Genomic DNA, 18,114 nt, shown 5'->3' with positions numbered 1-18,114 from the left:
ACTGGATGCTATGTGGGAGATTAGAGTATATAGCTCAGAGCGTGGAAGTGACCCGAGAACAGCAGTAATAGGGGATAGAACAAATGGGCCCTTAATCACTGTTGAGGCACAGGTGGGATACATGTACTGTATGTGGCTGCACAGATGAGATACATGTACTGTATGTGGCTGCCTATGGGAGAGATAAAGGAAAAAAACAACCATGCTGCAAGGGGGAGGGGGGCACAGTTATTGGCAAAAAAAAAGAAATACATTTACAATCAAACTTACAGCATTAATAGGAGGACTCTGTGCTTTCTCTTACACAGTCCACCCTCTGTCTTACAACTTAAGGCTCTGTTCACACTGCGTATGAGTCCGGCCGGATGCCGTCCGGATGCGTACGAACCGCGAACATACGCCCGCAGTACAGTTATGCTTCCCTAGCTTGTTTCGAAGTGATCTGAAACAGGTCATTTACTTGGAAATCTTCGCCCAGCCCCGTAAACCACACAGAACCTTTTGGATCGAAAAATCAAGTTCAATTTGGCTGAAATAAGTACTCCGTACAGGACCGCATGGAAATCCACGGCCGTGAGTTTCAACATTTCTGTCCTCAAACAATGGTCTTGTTCATTTTTCAATGTGCCGTATACGATCCGGCCGTAAGCTCATACGTAGTGTGCATTGTGCAGGCGTATATCGTATACTTTTAAGCGAACGCATCAACCTCAAAACAACGTGCGTATATTCGCGGTTCGCACTACGGCCGGAAACATACGCAGTGTGAACATAGCCTAAAGCAGCCTGACAGACACACTGACACTAATCCCTCAGAGCTGCTGCTGCTCCTCTTCACAGTCCTGTCCCTGGCAGCCATAACCCTGCAGGATTCCTCCAGCCCATCACCACATGCTCTCTCTCCACAATGTATGCCGGACAAGGAGTACAGGAGGGGAGGGTCTGTCAGCAGCAGCAGCGTACAGGAGGAGAGGTTGGGAGAGATGAACCAGCCCGGCTGGGCACACCATCCAGTGACTAAGTGGCCCCCCAGTAGGTGCTGATACTGCCTGTGGGGCCCACCACAGACATGTGCAATTCTGAGCTGACACTTTAGAGCCTTGCGGGCCCCTCTAATGGCCATGGCTCCTGTGCAACTGAACAGGCTGCACAAGTGATATGTCCGCCTCTGTGTCTGCCCCTGCCTTGCTGCAACCTCAGATCTGCCACTTTTACGAAGAGTTGTTTACCCCTTAGTAATCTGGTCTTGGGCCAGGGCTTTATGTAAGACCAATGTATTTGTACTGTATGCTGGTCTTGATAAATTTCCTCCAACTTTCTTGGCCGATGTGTGGAAATATCCCCAGGACATAACTAATAGACGATGTATCAAAAGTAAACAAATATAATATGTCAACATATTATTACCATCCATATCACTATGCTGTGTTACTGTTATTGACCAATCCAGTAAACCAAGACCAGTATTAGCAATAATAATACCATTATAAACAAATGTTATCACCAAACTGTGACAACTATTTCTGTGTTTCCCCCAAAATAGGACAATCCTTATATTAAAATTTTCCCCCAAAGAGGCACTATGTCTTATTTTCAGGGTATGTCTTACTTTAGGCAAATTGGTAGACTAGTTGGGGTGTCTCATTTTAGGAGTATGTCTTATTTTTGGAGAAACACTGTACCGCCACCACATAGTGACTAATATCCCCATACCATTAGTAAATAAAATCCACTATATAATTACAAGTATTTTCCCACTACACTCATTTAACCCCTTAACGACAAAGGGCTCTGAACCGCCGCGATAACGGTGCCGCATGTAGCCCGGGACCGCTGCTATTAGCGGGCACGGTCCGATCACCGTGCCCGCTAATCAGGTAATCAGTTACAGCTGTCAAAATTGACAGCTGCATCCGAATACCATATGCAGTCTAGTGGTCTCTAGTGGTGTCTAGTGGCGGAGATTGCCCCCCAGGGACGTTGTCCCGGAGGTGCGATCTCCATATCTGCTGTCGGCGGGGGTCTCCGCCAAAATGACGCTGATCCCGGCTCGGCACGTGTTTGTTTTTGGCTGCGGCCGAAAGCAAACGAGTTCTTATCTCATGGATCTATGCTGCATAAGTATACAGCATAGATCTCAATGAGAGATCAGAGTGTATATACTAGTCCCCCTCCCTGAATAAAAGTCTGAATCACCCCCCTTTTCCCAGGTTATGAATAAAAATAAATAAACATATTTAGCATCGCCACGTGCGTAATCGCCCAAACTATTAATTTATCACATTCCTGATCTCGTACATTAAACGGCGTAAGCGCAAAAAAATCAAAAGTGAAAAATTGTGCATTTTTGATTGCATCAGATCCAGAAAAATTGTAATAAAAGCGATCAAAAAGTCGCATATGTGCAATCAAGGTACCAATAGAAAGTAAACAACATGGCACAAAAAATGACACCTGACACAGCCCCATTAACCAAAGGATAAAAGCGCTATAAGCATGGGAATAGAGCGATTTTAAGGAACATATATTTGTTAACAATGATTTGAATTTTTTTACAGGCCATCAGATAAAAGAAAAGTTATCCATGTTATATTTCGTTGTAATCGTAACGACTTGAGGAAAATAAATAACAAGTCAAAAACCGAACAAAATACATTTTTTTTTTTTTTAAATTTCACCACACATTTATTTTTTTCTGGTTTTGCAGTGTACTTTGTAAAGCAGTTTACTTTAGCCTGTCATTGCAAAGTACAATTAGTGGCGCAAAAAATAAGGGCTCATGTGGGTTTCTAGGTGAAAAAATGACGAAAACGAAAATGCAAAAATCTAAATTGGCTCTGTCCTTAATGTAGATATTTTATGAGAGTGGAATGGTATTTTTTGTAGAGGCCTGAAGGGCATTGAAAACATCTTGCTCTGTAAAAAGAAGGCATAGTTTGGCCATCTTTCTGTGATCATAAGGAGGAAAATCATTTTGAAAAAAGATTGGTTTAGAGAGTTTTGTGAGTGGTGACCTTATTCATATCTGATCCTGGAAAGGGAATGTTTATATCATAGGGAATTCTGCAGATATAAGGCTTGTGTTTTTTTTAGTCTTCAGTCTTGATGGATTGGATGAATGTTTTTTCTCTGCAAATTATTATGCCACAAGTACATGTTTTACTTCATACCTTAAAGGGGTATTCTCATCAAAGTATTGCTAAAACTCTAGGGCATTAAAAATAATGAACGTTTTGCTGTTGGTTATATTTACCTTTTTTTTGTTTTCCTGTTAGGCATTATGAGCTGTCTTGTTTGCAGCTCATTGCCTAGCGGCTCCTCTGTTACTTTTGGCTCCTCTGTTACTTTTGGGAGACCTCTCAAAATCAGTTGGTCTTGGATGGTTTGAAGGTAATGAAGAAGAAACTTGCTGTGGAGCAGGAGCTCTGGCACCATGCATTTGTCTTCAGTGCTGGCTCATATCTGTACACACCTTCTTAGCATTTTTTTATTGGAATCACCTGCACAGATCTGGGTATACAATTTATGACATATATTTGTACCACTTTTAGCATATATTTGTTTGATTGCAGCATAAGCTAAAAATACCCAATATCCATTAATGTCATATTTGGCTTATATACTGTCCTAGTCTTCAGGTTGGGGATGGGAGCATGTCCTAATATGTATAATAGGCCCCAATAGTCCTGCTGAACTTTCAGATGTTGATATTCTATGGGGTAGGCCATTAAAGGAGAAGTCTGGGGCTGCTGTAAATTTGGGAAGAAGCCGGGGGCAGGGGAATCGGGAATTTTTAAATTAAATAAAATGTTTTATTAGTGTATCCTGAGGTATTTATCTCAAAGAAGGATCGAGCAATAGTTGAAAATATGCTTACTAGAAATGAGCGAGTAGTGAAATATTCGACTTTTGAGAATTCAAATCGAATAGGCACCGAGATACGACTATTTGAACGAATAATCGATCCTATTATAGTCTATAGAAAAAAATTTGCGGCCCTTAGAAATCAAAATTCGACCACTTGGAGGTCACCAAGTCCCCCATGAAACCTCCCTAAACTATGCGAACACCTCCGGAATGACACTGGGACATTAGGGGGAGCATGCCTGGGTGCACCCAACACCCCAAAATAGCAGTATAATGCCACTCTCCGCAGTTGCGAAGAAAAAATATTTGCAAAGGCTTTAAGAACGTTTATGGCAATGTTCACACATTTCGTTCGTATTTCTTGCGCAGCGTTACATACATGATTGCAATGTGCGTCTGTGAAGCGTCATGTTATTCGCACGTATCATGCATCATGCTGTACGACTGTTACTGTAACAGTATGTATGACGTGCCTTTTTCTGGGCTACTGGAACAATATGTATATCATGCCTTTTACTGGGCTACTGGAACAGTATATATCAGGTGCCCTTAGTGGGCTACTGGAACAGTATGTATAACGTTAACGTGCCCTTAGTGGGCTAAACCAGGAACTCTATAAGTCACTTGTTCTTACACAGGGTACTGGAATGAATACACCTGCTGATGCTGCTGTTATATCATCTATTTCTTAGCACTGAGAAGTGCTTTGGATTCAGAGATTACATTTTCGCTGTCTCTTAGCCCTGGAAAGGACTTTTGGGTTCTGTAGTAAACCTGCCTAAACAAAATGCTACTAAAACCTATCTCTCTCCCCTGGCTAGGTTGAAAGCTCATCTGCGGTTGAGAGGTGGGAGCCAAGTATTTAAGATTCGAGGTCATGCGGTTCAGCCAACCAATGAGGGTAGACGGTGTTTTCGCGCTGCGTGCGTACTCCCAGGGTCCCTCACAGCCTTCCTGCATGGTCATTGGATTAAAAAAAGCGCCAACTGCGATAGGAGGGCTTTCAAATGTTTCCCGCGTATTCGCCACACTACTTGATTGAATTCTAATCTTTCGAATACCGCAATATTCGATCGAATATAATCTTGATCGAATCGTATTCGCTCATCTCTAATGCTTACTTATCTCTCACCACTTCATATCAATACTATATGTTTAAAAGTTTTGGAACCATACTCTGACAATTTTAAAATTGCAGCTGTTTTACATTAGCTTGTAACATCATACAGTGGTAGATTATCTGTAAGGGGAGCGGAATAAAACAATTGGCTATAATCCCCTTTTAGCTTCATACTATGATTCTTAGCAGGAAATATGAAGCAATTTTCTTCTAAATCCAATTGGGAAAATAAGCCAGAGTAAACTACGTCGATAAAGGCGACTATCTGCAGTACATGTTATCTCAGTAGACGTATTCTTCTAATATAAAGACGCATAGGCAATATATAACTACACATGTTTATGAGCTATTAATTCAGTATTATTTTAGATGGGTAACTTCAGACTGTGAAAATTTTTGTTTTAAAGAATGTTTCTGTAAGTAACCCATAGAAACGAAAAGCTGCATTCAATCTAAGTGGTGTACAGAAAATCATTGGAGAGAAGCAGCTTTGCTGCAATTTATGTCAATGAATGCTTTGAAAAAGATGACATTCAAGGCAATGCCTAACTAACAGCCACAACTGAACTTTAACTGTGCCAAAGTGAATCAAGCTGAATTATTACTACATTACCAGTCTGATTACTTTTTTTTTTCTCTTCCTTCTCTTGCTTTTGTAGGTACAGTATTTCCAGTATTCACTTAAAATAAACAAAAGATTTACTCCCTTTCTCACACCCATTAAAACTAGTAGCCTCTATAGTAACTATAATGTGGAATGTTCGCTTTTTCTGCGATGTTGTCTTTTGTGGTCTTGGGATCTTAGAATTGAGCAATTTCCTATTATGGAAACCTTCCCCAACATCATAGGAAAGGTAGATCTGGCATGTTAAATTAAAGGGAATCTGTCATCTCCTGGGCCCTACCTGAGGTGCTGACAGTGTGCTGTACCTGTCAGCCCCCAGTGAGCATGGTGCCTTTTTGGTAATTTTCCGGGCAGCAGACTATGTACAATCTTATGTCTCCTACTGTATTAAAGAGTCACAGAGCAGTCGTTTGTGCCACACTCTGGCATGCATCCTTCTCCCTCTTCATGAATAATCAATGCTGCCCCGCCTCCTGCTCACTCAGCTGTCAGATTGCAGATCAGTCCTCTGTAGACAGTTTCTGTCTGAAAGAAACATATTTGAATCTCTTCTCCCAAATGTGTTGGAGTTGTGGTTTAGGGGTAACTCACCTGTCTAGCGACCTGCCAGCAGTTCATTCTCTGGTTTGAATCCCCTGATGGAAATTAAATAGATTTTTTTTTTCATTATTGTATCATTTTTAAGGCTATTTTTGCTCAGTATTTTGCAACCAAAACCAGAAGTGGATTGAGAACACAGAAAGGCTATGTTCTCACACTGTTGAAATAAAAATCCCGAAGTGCAAAATTGCGCATTTTTGGTTGCATCAAATCCAGAAAAATCGAAATTGGCTCTGTCGTTAAGGGGTTAATTTCCATCAGGGGATTCAAACCAGAGAATGAACTGCTGGCACACTGTCAGCACCTTAGGTAGGGCCCAGGAGCTAACAGATTCCCTTCAAGCTCAATTCTTTGTTCCTGTTCATGGCCTGCTCCAGTGCGTGCCACTCTAAGGGTATGTGCACATTAGGAAATTTACGCCTGCCGCTTGAAGTTCTGTTTTTCCCATAGACTCAATGATAATCTGAAGCTCAATTTGCCGTCTTCCCAAGTAAATTCTTTTGGCAGATGGCGGATTGAGCTTTAGAATATCATTGAGTAAATGGGACTGGCAGAATGTGTGGACATCACTTGAAATTTCTGCGCAAATTCCGTAGTGTGTACATAGCCTTAAAAGGTGGCAAGTTTAGTTACTGAGGAATTTTGAATGCTAGTTGCTAGATTCCTGGATAATTGCAGCTGGCACCTAGACTTGCCCCTGCAATTCCGGGTCCTAGGCACAATGATCAAAAGTTACAGCGTAACTTTAGTGTATTAGTGTGATTCTACTAGCCAGCAAAGGACTGGTAATCCCTTCATGACAAGGCTGATTTTGACCTTAGATCCTTATTTTACGAATCCTACATGTCAGTTTATGTGGCAATAACATTTTTACTTATCCAACTGGTTCTGCATTTTTTTTTTTTTTTTGATACATTGTACTTCATGTCACTGGTAAATTTGTTAATAAATAGAGGATTTTTTGTTACATTTTGGTGTTTTTGTTTAAATAAAAAGTGTGCATGCACACTGAGGAAAAGCGGCAGAAATCCAGTGTGGAATCTGGACTGTGGACTCCGCTCGGAATTCTGCCTGCCTCAGTGTCTCTATGTTAAGTATAGGGCGCCTTCGCTCTCTGCGGCTCTCTGTTGAAAGATGTGATATGTGGCACGGATTCTGCTTGGGATTTATGCCCATTTTCCTAAGTGTGCACGCTCCCTAAGAAGCAGTGTATAAACTGCCTTTAGTCAGCAAAAAGCTGCTGACAGGTCCACTTTAATTCAGCATTTTTACCCTGAGATATTTAGCATGCACCAATAACAGTCTGCACATGTTTTGGAGTATTACATCTTATCTTTACAGCCTATGTAATCAAATCACATGCATTAAGCCCTAGACCAAGGAAGATTGGCTGCCATCTTGCGTTTCTTCCATTTTCGAATAATTGCACCAAAAATTATTGCCTTCTCATACAGCTGCTTGCCTATTGTCCTGTTGCCTAGTTCAGCCGTGTGCAGGTCTACAGTTTTGTTCCTGATGTCTCAGAATGCTCTTTGGTCTTGGTCATAGTGGAGGTTGGAGTTTGAATGATCAAGTATTTAGACAGGTGTTTTCTTTTCTTTTCTTTTTTTTCTTTTTTTTTTTAACGGTAACAAGTTGAAACAGGTGCAATTAATACAGGAGTGCAGAGTAGAAGGAACAGGTTTGTAAGAGCCAGAATTCTTGCTGAATGGCAGGTGATCAAATACTTATTTCATGCAAGTGATTTAAAAATCATACGTCATTTTCTGGAATTTTTTTATAGACTCAGTATCACAGTTGAAGTCTTCAATTAAAACAACGGCAGTTCTGTTCATAGTGAAATGGATTGCATTGAAGTCAATGCAAACAGCCATTGCTCACATAATGTATTGAACAACGGCCATTGTTTTATATGGCCATTGAAATAATTAGCATGTCAATTATTTCCGTCATACAATGGCTGTTGTTTGCACATTGTGTGAACATAGCCTAGATGTTAGCTCAGTCAGTGACAACCAGTAGTAAAAAAAAGGACATGGAAGGTGACCCTTTCTAGACTTTCCCTTCCTACTTGCCACTGACAGCTGTAGGCAGCTGCGGACAACCATGAGGATGGTGCCTGAACTGATATAGATGGTATACGAAACACAGAAAGACAAACCAATCCGGGTCAGCAACAGCGGGCATCAAAAGTACAATATCGGAGGCAGTCGGGTAGTCAAGGGTAAGGCAATACGATCAAGGGAGGTAGCAAATAGGGAAGTCAGAGAATAAGCAAAGGGTCAGAGAACTACAGGTCACAGCAGTGAACCGCTTAGCCTAGCAAGGGAATCTAATAGCCAGCAAAGATTGTTGGAGCTGAATACTATTTATGGAGGATCAGGGACTCAGTCCAGCGGCTGATTGGACCGGCCCCTAATCCTCAATAAAGATCAACTGAACAACAAGGGGGTTAACCCTGAAGCTGCCACAAGCATAGCAAGCTAGGTGGTTGGGGCTGAAAATACCAAAGATACAACTGTGTTTAGACAGGTTTCAGAACTCTGCATAGAAACACCGCCTTCTCGACTGCACAGCCCTAACCGAGGAGCGCCAAGGCACAGTCCTTACACTAAAGCTGTACAGATGGATTTATGGCAGCCTCCTTCCTATCACAAACACAATAGAAAATGTCAGCTTAGTTTTAGGCATAGTGGTGATAATGGAAACTGCAAAATGTCAGATTCTTTTTTAAAATATTGATAGTTTAACAGAAAATTAGAAAAAGTCTCAACAAAAATTCTTAAAAAATGTTAACATAAAACCTTGATTTGAACAAGTAGGTCATTTCCTGATGACACTTTCCCTTTTAAACATTTTATTTTTCTAACAAAAAATATAGTTACAAGTTTAGTTCATAAATATCTGACAATTTGTCAGAACTCAGATTCACTCAACTTTAGATTAAACCTTTGAATCTTCACTGCCTTGAAGTTGCTGTTTATGAAAGCAAAACAAAAACATTTAAAAGAAAGTTATATAGTACAAGAGACACTTTTTATAAAACGCCTAGGGAAATTTGTTGTATTAAGAGCTCTGTTCCCAGTGTTTTAAATCCCTTTAAAATCTCAAGAAATCCCAGTAGTGGATGTGTTTGTGAGCAAAAATAAAATATGAAAGTATCTTACAGCAGATTTTTCTCTTGAGCACATACAGACAGCTCTAAATAATGTTCATATAATGCTCTGGCTCTCACATTTTCTCCTAAATTGTTTAGATTAAAGAACGGTAAATAATAAGTGCAATCTAATTCAAAGCAGCTTCTCTGGTGGGTATCATTAACATCTACTTAAAGTCATTTCAACAGTTTAATATTGCTATAATAATATACTTAGTAAAGGGGTTGTCAGGAAAAAAGAGCTGCTTTTTTCCCCCTCAAATAAATATGCAAGGACGGCTTGACAAAGGATAAAAAAAGGTACATACCACTCTTACTTCCCCAAAGTCTTAATTGTCAGGAGTAATGATGAGCGAACATCATGCTGTTCAGTTCGGATCCCAAACACTGTGTGAGACTGAAAACACAAATACAGCAGCTGTTAAGTATGGGAAGACAGGATTTTTAAATAAAAGTAAATTACAAATCTATGTAACTGTATGAAACCAGTTGATTTGAAAGGAAAAGGTTTTAGCCGGACTACCCCTTTAACTATTGAGTCTATTACGTGCAATTATTCAGTAAAATGTTATTTTTTTCTACAGCTGATTAGGACGAATAAATGTTGGGCTTCATAGACTCACACTGTAAGCCCGACTCTTCACGTGACACAGAGCCGGGAGAAGACTACGCTTAGGACGGTGTTCCCCAGATCAATCAAAATTTTTGGCATAATGTCAAAAGTTTTTACAAATGACAATGACACTTTAAGCTCGCCACATGCCTCCATATATGATAGGCCCCCTCTGTTCCCACATTTAGTAATCAGGCCTTTTCTGTGCATCCATACAGTAGTTAAAGTGACTCTGTACCCACAATCTGACCCCCCCCAAACCACTTGTACCTTCGGATAGCTGCTTTTAATTCAAGATCTGTCCCGAGTCCGTTCGGCAGGTGATGCAGTTATTGTCCTAAAAAACAACTTTTAAACTTGCAGCCCGTGCCAAACAGGAGTATCTGTGCCCTAACTTTGCACCACCCCTCCTTCCATCCTCCCCATGCCACTGAAACATTTTCTCCATGCTGAACATTGCACAGGTGCTTAACGATCCAGCCCATGTGCCGGGCTGACATAGGTGGGGAAAAGGAGGCAATCTGCCTGGAGCAATCCTAATGATGAAGAGGGTGGGGAGGAGGGACAGAGGGGTGGTGCAAAGTTAGGGCACAGATACTCCCGTTTGGCACGGGCTGCAAGTTTAAAAGTTTTTTTTTAGGATAATAACTGCATCACCTGCCGAACGGACCGCAGGACAGATCTTGGATTAAAAGCAGCTATCCGAAGGTACAAGTGGTTTGGGGGGGGGGGGGGGTGTCAGATTTTGGGTACAGAGTCGCTTTAAGTCCCTTCTGTGCATCCATATAGTAGTTAGCCCCCTCTGTCTCAATATAGTAGTTAGTGAATTTCTTTGTGCTTATAAATTGGCTTAAGGGTAGCTTCACACGTACCGTATTGCTGCGTTTTTAACACTGCGTTTTTATCGCTGCGTTTTTATCGCTGTGTTTTTGTTGCGATTTTTACATGCGAGTTTTGATTTTCACATGAAAACACAGCGATACGGTACGTGTGAAGGCACCCTTATAATGTTATATTACTTGGATATAGCTTGGTTGCCAACAATGACATTTGGGCTACCATCTGCCAGGACCATAAAAGCCTCAGACATTCTAACCCTTTACATGCCATAGTTAAAAAAAAAAAAAAGTGACAGATTAGTCCAGTGACATAATTAAAGTGCACTAAATGCTATGAGTGAACATAGCCTAAGAGAAATTTGAGTTAAATCCAACTATAAGTTAATCAAATAAAGGGATAATGTCAGGAGAGGCAAATCCCACACAAAAACAAGGACAGTAAGCCCTGACTAGTCCTGCCCACTGTCCCTGCCTCTTGCCTCAACGGCCCTAAATGGCCGTGGGCAACAACAAAGACGTTCCCTCGTCTCGATACGTGGAACACAACACTGACAGACAAACAAACACAATAAGAAGTGTCAGACAAACCAGGTCAGCAACAGTCGGGCGGCGTAGTACAAAAACAGTAAGCAGACAAATAGTCGGGGTTAGGTGCAAAAGGTCAGTAACACAGAGAACAGAGAAAAGGGATAGGGAGCTGAGCAGACGAGTAAACTCTAATAGGCACATTTTGGAGAATCTGTCCACCACCACCCAGATCACCGTTTTCCCTTTTATGGTGGCAAGTGTGTAATGAAGTCTATAGCGAGGTGGGTCCAAGGTCTCCTAGGTATAGGAAGAGGATGGAGGAGGCCCTCCGGTAACCTTCGAGGGACCTTGGACCTGGCACAGACCTCACAAGTCTCAACAAAGGTGGCCACCAATACTGCCGTGAAAGGGGGTATTTGGTACCAGCAATTCCTTGGTGACCAGCCAGAACAGAACAATGGGTTTCCTCCAAGACTCTAAGCCAGAGATTTGGGGGTACAAAGAGTTTTTCCCCTGGGGTGTTTTCAGGGGCAAGTAACTGAGACTCTACCACCTGAGTGGCAAAATCAGGCTGGAGGATGGCAAAGACCACCCGGGTGCGAGTATATTTTCTGGTTCACCTTTAGGGACATTACTGGCATCAAAACTTTGTGATAGAGCATCAGCTTTGACATTTTTAGAACCTGGACGATCTCGAAGTCAAAACAAGTAAAGAATAACGCTCACCTTGCCTGTTTAGGGGTTAGGAGTTTGGCCTTGTCAAGGTACAGTAAGTGTTTGTGGTCAGTTAGTACCATGACCTTGTGTTTAGCTCCTTCAAGGAAATGCCTCCATTCGTCGAAGGCCCACTTAATGGCAAGTAGTTCCCTGTTACGAATTTCATAATTTACTTCATCTAGGGAAAATTTTCTGAAGAAGTAAGCTATAGGTCGGAGGTTGGTGAGACTCTGAGGGCCCTGTGAAAGAACCACACCAACCCCCACCTCTGAAGCATCAACTTTAATAACAAAATGTTGCTCCAAATCTGGCTGGATGAGCACTGGTGCCTTAGAGAAACATCTTTTTACTAGGTCAGCTCCTTTTCTGGTCAGGTTAGTAAGGGGTTTAGCAATTATGGAAAATCCCTTAATACATTTTCTATAAAAGTTGACAAACCCCAGGATTCTTTGTAAGGCCTTGAGGTTAGTGAAACGTTCCCATTTCTCAATAGCTGCCACTTCAACAGGATCCATACTAAACGAGTTGGGAAAAATGATGTACCCCAGAAAAGAGACCTCCTGAACTTCGAATTGGCATTATTATTATTTCCAAACAAATGCATAACAGTGCGAACATGGTTTAGATAAGAAGACCAATCTGGCGAAAAGATTTGTATATCATCCAAATACACCACCAAGAATTTCCCCAGATGTTCCCTGAATATGTAGTTCACAAAATGCTGGAATACTGCAGGGGCATTACTAAAACCAAATGGCATCACCCGATACTCAAACTGACCCTCAGGGGTATTGAAGGCGTTCTTCCATTCATCCCCTTCCCTTATTCTGGTTAGATTGTAGGCTCCACGAAGATCTATTTTAGAGAACCACTGAGCACCAACAATCTGATTGAATAGACCTAGAATAAGGGGAAGGGGGTGCTGGTTTTTGATAATGATCTTATTTAGTTCTTGGTAATCCAATACACAGCCTAAGACCACCATCTTTTTTACCAACAAAAAAGAACCCTGCACCCATAGGAGAGTTGGAGGGATGAATGTGACCTTTGCGGAGACTTTCCTGAATGTATTCTCGCATGGCCTCTCTGGCCTAGAAAAACTAAAAATTCTCCCTTTCGGATATTTAGCACCAAGGATCAAATCAACTGAACAATCATATGGCCTATGAGGTGGCAACACATCAACAACCTTATCATCAAATATATCTGAGATATCAGAAATAAACTCCAGGATCTTCCCCTCTTTGGCCTTCTGTGGCCTTCAGCGAAATACAAAGAGGAAAGCACTGAGATCCCCATTTTACCAATTCGCGAGTGGACCAATTAAAAACAGGATTATGTTTACTCAACCAAGGTAAACCCAGAATTACATCAGTAGATAAAATGTGAAATGGAGAGAAGAGTGCAGCTGCACCTCACACCTATGGCTGATACTAAAGCCGCTAAGCTACTTTAAAAACAAACACCAGGAATTTGGTATACAATTTGATCAAACCATACTGCCCCGTGTACCACGTGCAGGTATCCTGGTTCACATGTGTCCCTACGCTAACTCTGTACCATGTCAGTCCGTGACTGCATCCCCTGAAAGGCATGCACATGCTGGGAAGTGAGGCCATGGAATGGCCCTGCAACCCCACTGTCACAGGACCAAACCCAAAATGCCCCACACAAGCCCTGCCGGCACCGCCGGCGGAGAACGCTTCCCCCAAATGACACAAGTATGAATATGGTATTACACTCACCACACTGCTGCATACAGAATGGGAAAACATGAAGGTACTGACATGTGAGCACAGGTGTGTTCTGCTAATTTGGGTCTCGTGGGTCTTATGAAGGGGAGTGCCAACTGCTGAGAAAGGGAGAGTTACAAAATGTTAAATGGAGAGAAGAGTGCAGCAGAGCACACCTGTGCTCACACGTCAGTACCTCCATGATTTCCCATTCTGTATGCAGCAGCGTGGTGAGTGTAATACCATATTCATACTTGTGTCATTTGGAGGCAGCGTTCTCTGCCGGCGGGGCCGGCAGGGCCTGTGTGGGGAATTTTGGGTTTGGTCCTGTGACAGTGGGGTTGCAGGGCAATTCCATGGCCTCACTTCCCAGCATGTGCACGCCTTGCGGGGGAGGCAGTCACTGACTGACATGGTACAGAGTTAGCGTAGGGACCCGTGTGAACCAGGATACCTGCACGGGGTACACAGGGCAGTATGGTTTGATCAAATTGTATACCAAATTCCTGGTGTTTGTTTTTAAAGTAGCTTAGCCGCTTTAGTATCAGCCATAGGTGTGAGGTGCAGCTGCACTCTTCTCTCCATTTCACATTTTGTAACTCTCCCTTTCTCAGCAGTTGGCACTCCCCTTCATAAGACCCACGTGACCCAAATTAGCAGAACACACCTGTGCTCACACGTCAGTACCTCCATGTTTTCCCATTCTGTATGCAGCAGTGTGGTGAGTGTAATACCATATTCATACTTGTGTCATCTGGGGGCAGCGTTCTCCGCCGGCGGTGCCGGCAGGACCTGTGTGGGGCATTTTGGGTTTGGTCCTGTGACAGTGGGGTTGCAGGGCCATTCCATGGCCTCACTTCCCAGTATGTGCACGCCTTGCGGGGGAGGCAGTCACTGACTGACACAGTACAGAGTTACATAGCAGATTCTACCCTGTGCCAAAGGGGTAGAATCTGCACCAGTGATGGTCAACGGATTATTGAGCAAAAGCGGACATGTCTCTTATTATTAAAGCGCTGCGGAATCTGTTGTCGCTATACAAATAAATATTATTAAAGCGCTGCAGAATCTGTTGGCGCTATACGAATAAATACAGTGGTGCCTTGGATCTCGAGCATAATTCGTTCCAGGACTATGCTTATAATCCAAATCACTCTTAAACCAAAGCAAATTTTTCCATAAGGAATTATTAAAATGCAGGCAAATGGTTCCACACCCCAAAAGTAATATTTTTATTCTTAATAACATGTAAAACAAAAATTTAGAAAGCTGGATGTGTCATATTATAAGTTACTGTACAGTATAGCAAAGCAGCAAGAATGAAGAATGGCCAAGAATGAAAAAACAGCAGCAGTTTGTAGATACAGAATGGAGGTGCGGATGCCCATAATGCAGGAGCCTAGTACAACAGGCTAAAATAGAGAAGCAGGGCTGCTGTCAGTGGTCTGTGTTGTCAAAGGACAGCAATGGGGAAGGGATATGTATTCAGCATGGACCAATCAGGAAGTGAGAATCACAGAGCTGTGCAGGAGGACAGTGACAGAAAACTTTCTATACAGCAGTGTTAATGGTTGAGTGTAGGTGCAGGCACATTATAGCAGTAGTGCAGTAGTGTGTATAGCTGAGTGTAAGTGCAGGCACATTATAGTAGGAATGCGGAGGATGGGAAACACCAGGGCTGACATAGACTACAGGGAGCATGAAGGAATGAGCAGGGCAGATGTGAGCACAGTATATCAGCACTCTCTGCTAAACTTTGCTCACTTCTGCCCTGCTCATTCCTATGATTACCTTCACAGTCCCATCCCCTGATGTAAGCCCCAGCCTGAAGTAGAACTGCAAATATTTGGAAGGTGAGGGAGACTTCCAGGGTCAGACTACAGGGTTGTAGACCCTGCTATGCAGACTATTCCCCTCTCAGACTTTCCATCCCAGCCAGTAAAGGGAGCTCTTAAACCAAGGCAATGCTCTTAAACCAAGTTACAATTTTGAAACATTTTGAGCTCTTCTTGCAAAACACTCTCAATTCAAGTTACTCTTAAACCAAGGTACCACTGTATTATTATTTTTATATTATATAAAACGGAGCAAAAAAAATTGTCGGAGGCCTCAGAATCTACATGAGCAAAACCTGAGACCAATTTGTGCCCCAAACACAGTGAGATAGGTACCAATAATTTGTTCTTATGTTCAAGGGATACCCCCTCGATGGTCATTCAGGCGCTGGAGTTTTCCACCGGCTGGTCTGGTCTGGCCGGATAGGACCTCACAAGATGATCGGTAGAGATGAGCGAACCGGCCGAGGTTCGGGTTCGTATGAACCTGAACTCTCGGCTTCTGATTCCCGCTGTCTGCCCGCTCCATAGAGAGGGTGGATACAGCCTGAGGACCGCCTGGAAAACTGGGATACAGCCAGGGCCGCTTTAACCTAGGTGCATAAGGTGCACGTGCACCGGGTCCCCTAGTTCAGATCACGTGACAGGGGCCCCCCGGCTGAGGAGAGCAGTGAAGGGGAAGGAGCTGAAGACACACGTGTCTGCGCTCTGTGACACCTGTAGCAGTGGGGGGCTGGTGGTGGTCGGGAAGGAGGAGGACTGTAGCTGCTTCCTGTGAGACAGAGTGACCGGGTCTTACAGGAAGCAGCTACAGGCTGCACTACATGCTCTGCTGGCCCTGGCTGCGGGGGAGCCCAGGAGCCAGTGCCGACTTCACAAGCATCCAGCCTCTCCCCAGGCAGAGTGTGTGGAGGCTGGGGAGCAGCACCTGCACCATGCATGTAAGTAGTAGCCAGGTGGGGGTGTGTGGAAGGGGGGGGGATTGAAGCTAGAGGCCCACTGGGGATTTGCCCACCGGACCTGTCCGGAGTATGTCCTGATAAGCTCCGCCCCTGGTCTCAAGCCCCGCCCCAGGCACAGACCACAGGTGGTATTTTAACACTTACTGCCATTCAGAAGTCACCCAGCTTTCCTGCATCCTATATTGTTGTATGACTGAGGCCACCCAGCTTTCCCAGGATCTTAGTCTTAGTATGATGGGGGGGGGGGTCACAAGATCTTAAAGACTAGAAAGTCTGAGTCAGTTCTCCTAGTCTGTAAGATCCTGTGCCCCCCCAGTCCTTCTCCTAGTCTGTAAGCTCCTGTTTCCCCCCAGTTCTCCTAGTCTGTAAGCTCCTGTGTCCCCCCCAGTCCACCTCCTAGTCTGTAAGCTCCTGTGTCCCCCCACTCCTCCTAGTCTGTAATCTCCTGTGTCCCCAGTCCTCCTCCTAGTCTGTAAGCTCCTGTGTCCCCTAGTCCTCCTAGTCTGTAAGCTCCTGTGTCCCCCCAGTCCTCCTAGTCTGTAAGCTCCTGTGTCCCCCCAGTCCTCCTAGTCTGTAAACTCCTGTGTCCCCCCCAGTCCTCCTCCTAGTCTGTAAGCTCCTGTGTCCCCCCAGTCCTCCTAGTCTGTAAACTCCTGTGTCCCCCCCAGTCCTCCTCCTAGTCTGTAAGCTCCTGTTTCCCCCCAGTCCTCCTAGTCTGTAAGCTCCTGTGTCCCCCCAGTCCTCCTCCTAGTCTGTAAGCTCCTGTGTCCCCCCAGTCCTCCTCCTAGTCTGTACGCTCCTGTGTCCCCCCAGTCCTCCTAGTCTGTAAGCTCCTGTGTCCCCCAGTCCTCCTAGTCTGTAAGCTCCTGTGTCCCCCCAGTCCTCCTCCTAGTCTGTAAACTCCTGTGTCCCCCCAGTCCTCCTCCTAGTCTGTAAACTCCTGTGTCCCCCCAGTCCTCCTTCTAGTGTGTAAGCGCCTATGTCCCCCCAGTCCTCCATCTAGTCTGTAAGCTCCTGTGCCCCCAGTCCTCCTAGTCTGTAAGCTCCTGTGTCCACCCAGTCCTCCTAGTCTGTAAGCTCCTGTGTCCCCAGTCCTCTTCCTAGTCTGTAAGATCCTTTGTCCCCCAGTCCTCCTAGTCTGTAAGCTCCTGTGTCCCCCCCCAGTCCTCCTCCTAGTCTGTAAGCTCCTGTGTCCCCCCCAGTCCTCCTAGTCTGTAAGCTCCTGTGTCCCCCAGTCCTCCTTATCTGTATGCTCCTCTGTCCCCCAGTCCTCTTAGTCTGTAAGCTCCTGTGTCCCCCCCAGTCCTCCTAGTCTGTAAGCTCCTGTGTCCCCCCCGTCCTCCTAGTCTGTAAACTCCTGTGTCCCCCCCAGTCCTCCTAGTCTGTAAGCTCCTGTGTCCCCCCAGTCCTCCTCCTAGTCTGTAAGCTCCTGTGTCCCCCCAGTCCTCCTCCTAGTCTGTAAGCTCCTGTGTCCCCCAGTCCTCCTAGTCTGTAAGCTCCTGCGTCCCCCACAGTCCT

The sequence above is a fragment of the Dendropsophus ebraccatus genome, chromosome 1 (assembly GCF_027789765.1).
Source record: "Dendropsophus ebraccatus isolate aDenEbr1 chromosome 1, aDenEbr1.pat, whole genome shotgun sequence".
Lineage (NCBI taxonomy): Eukaryota > Metazoa > Chordata > Amphibia > Anura > Hylidae > Dendropsophus > Dendropsophus ebraccatus.
This window is presented reverse-complemented; position numbering follows the sequence as displayed.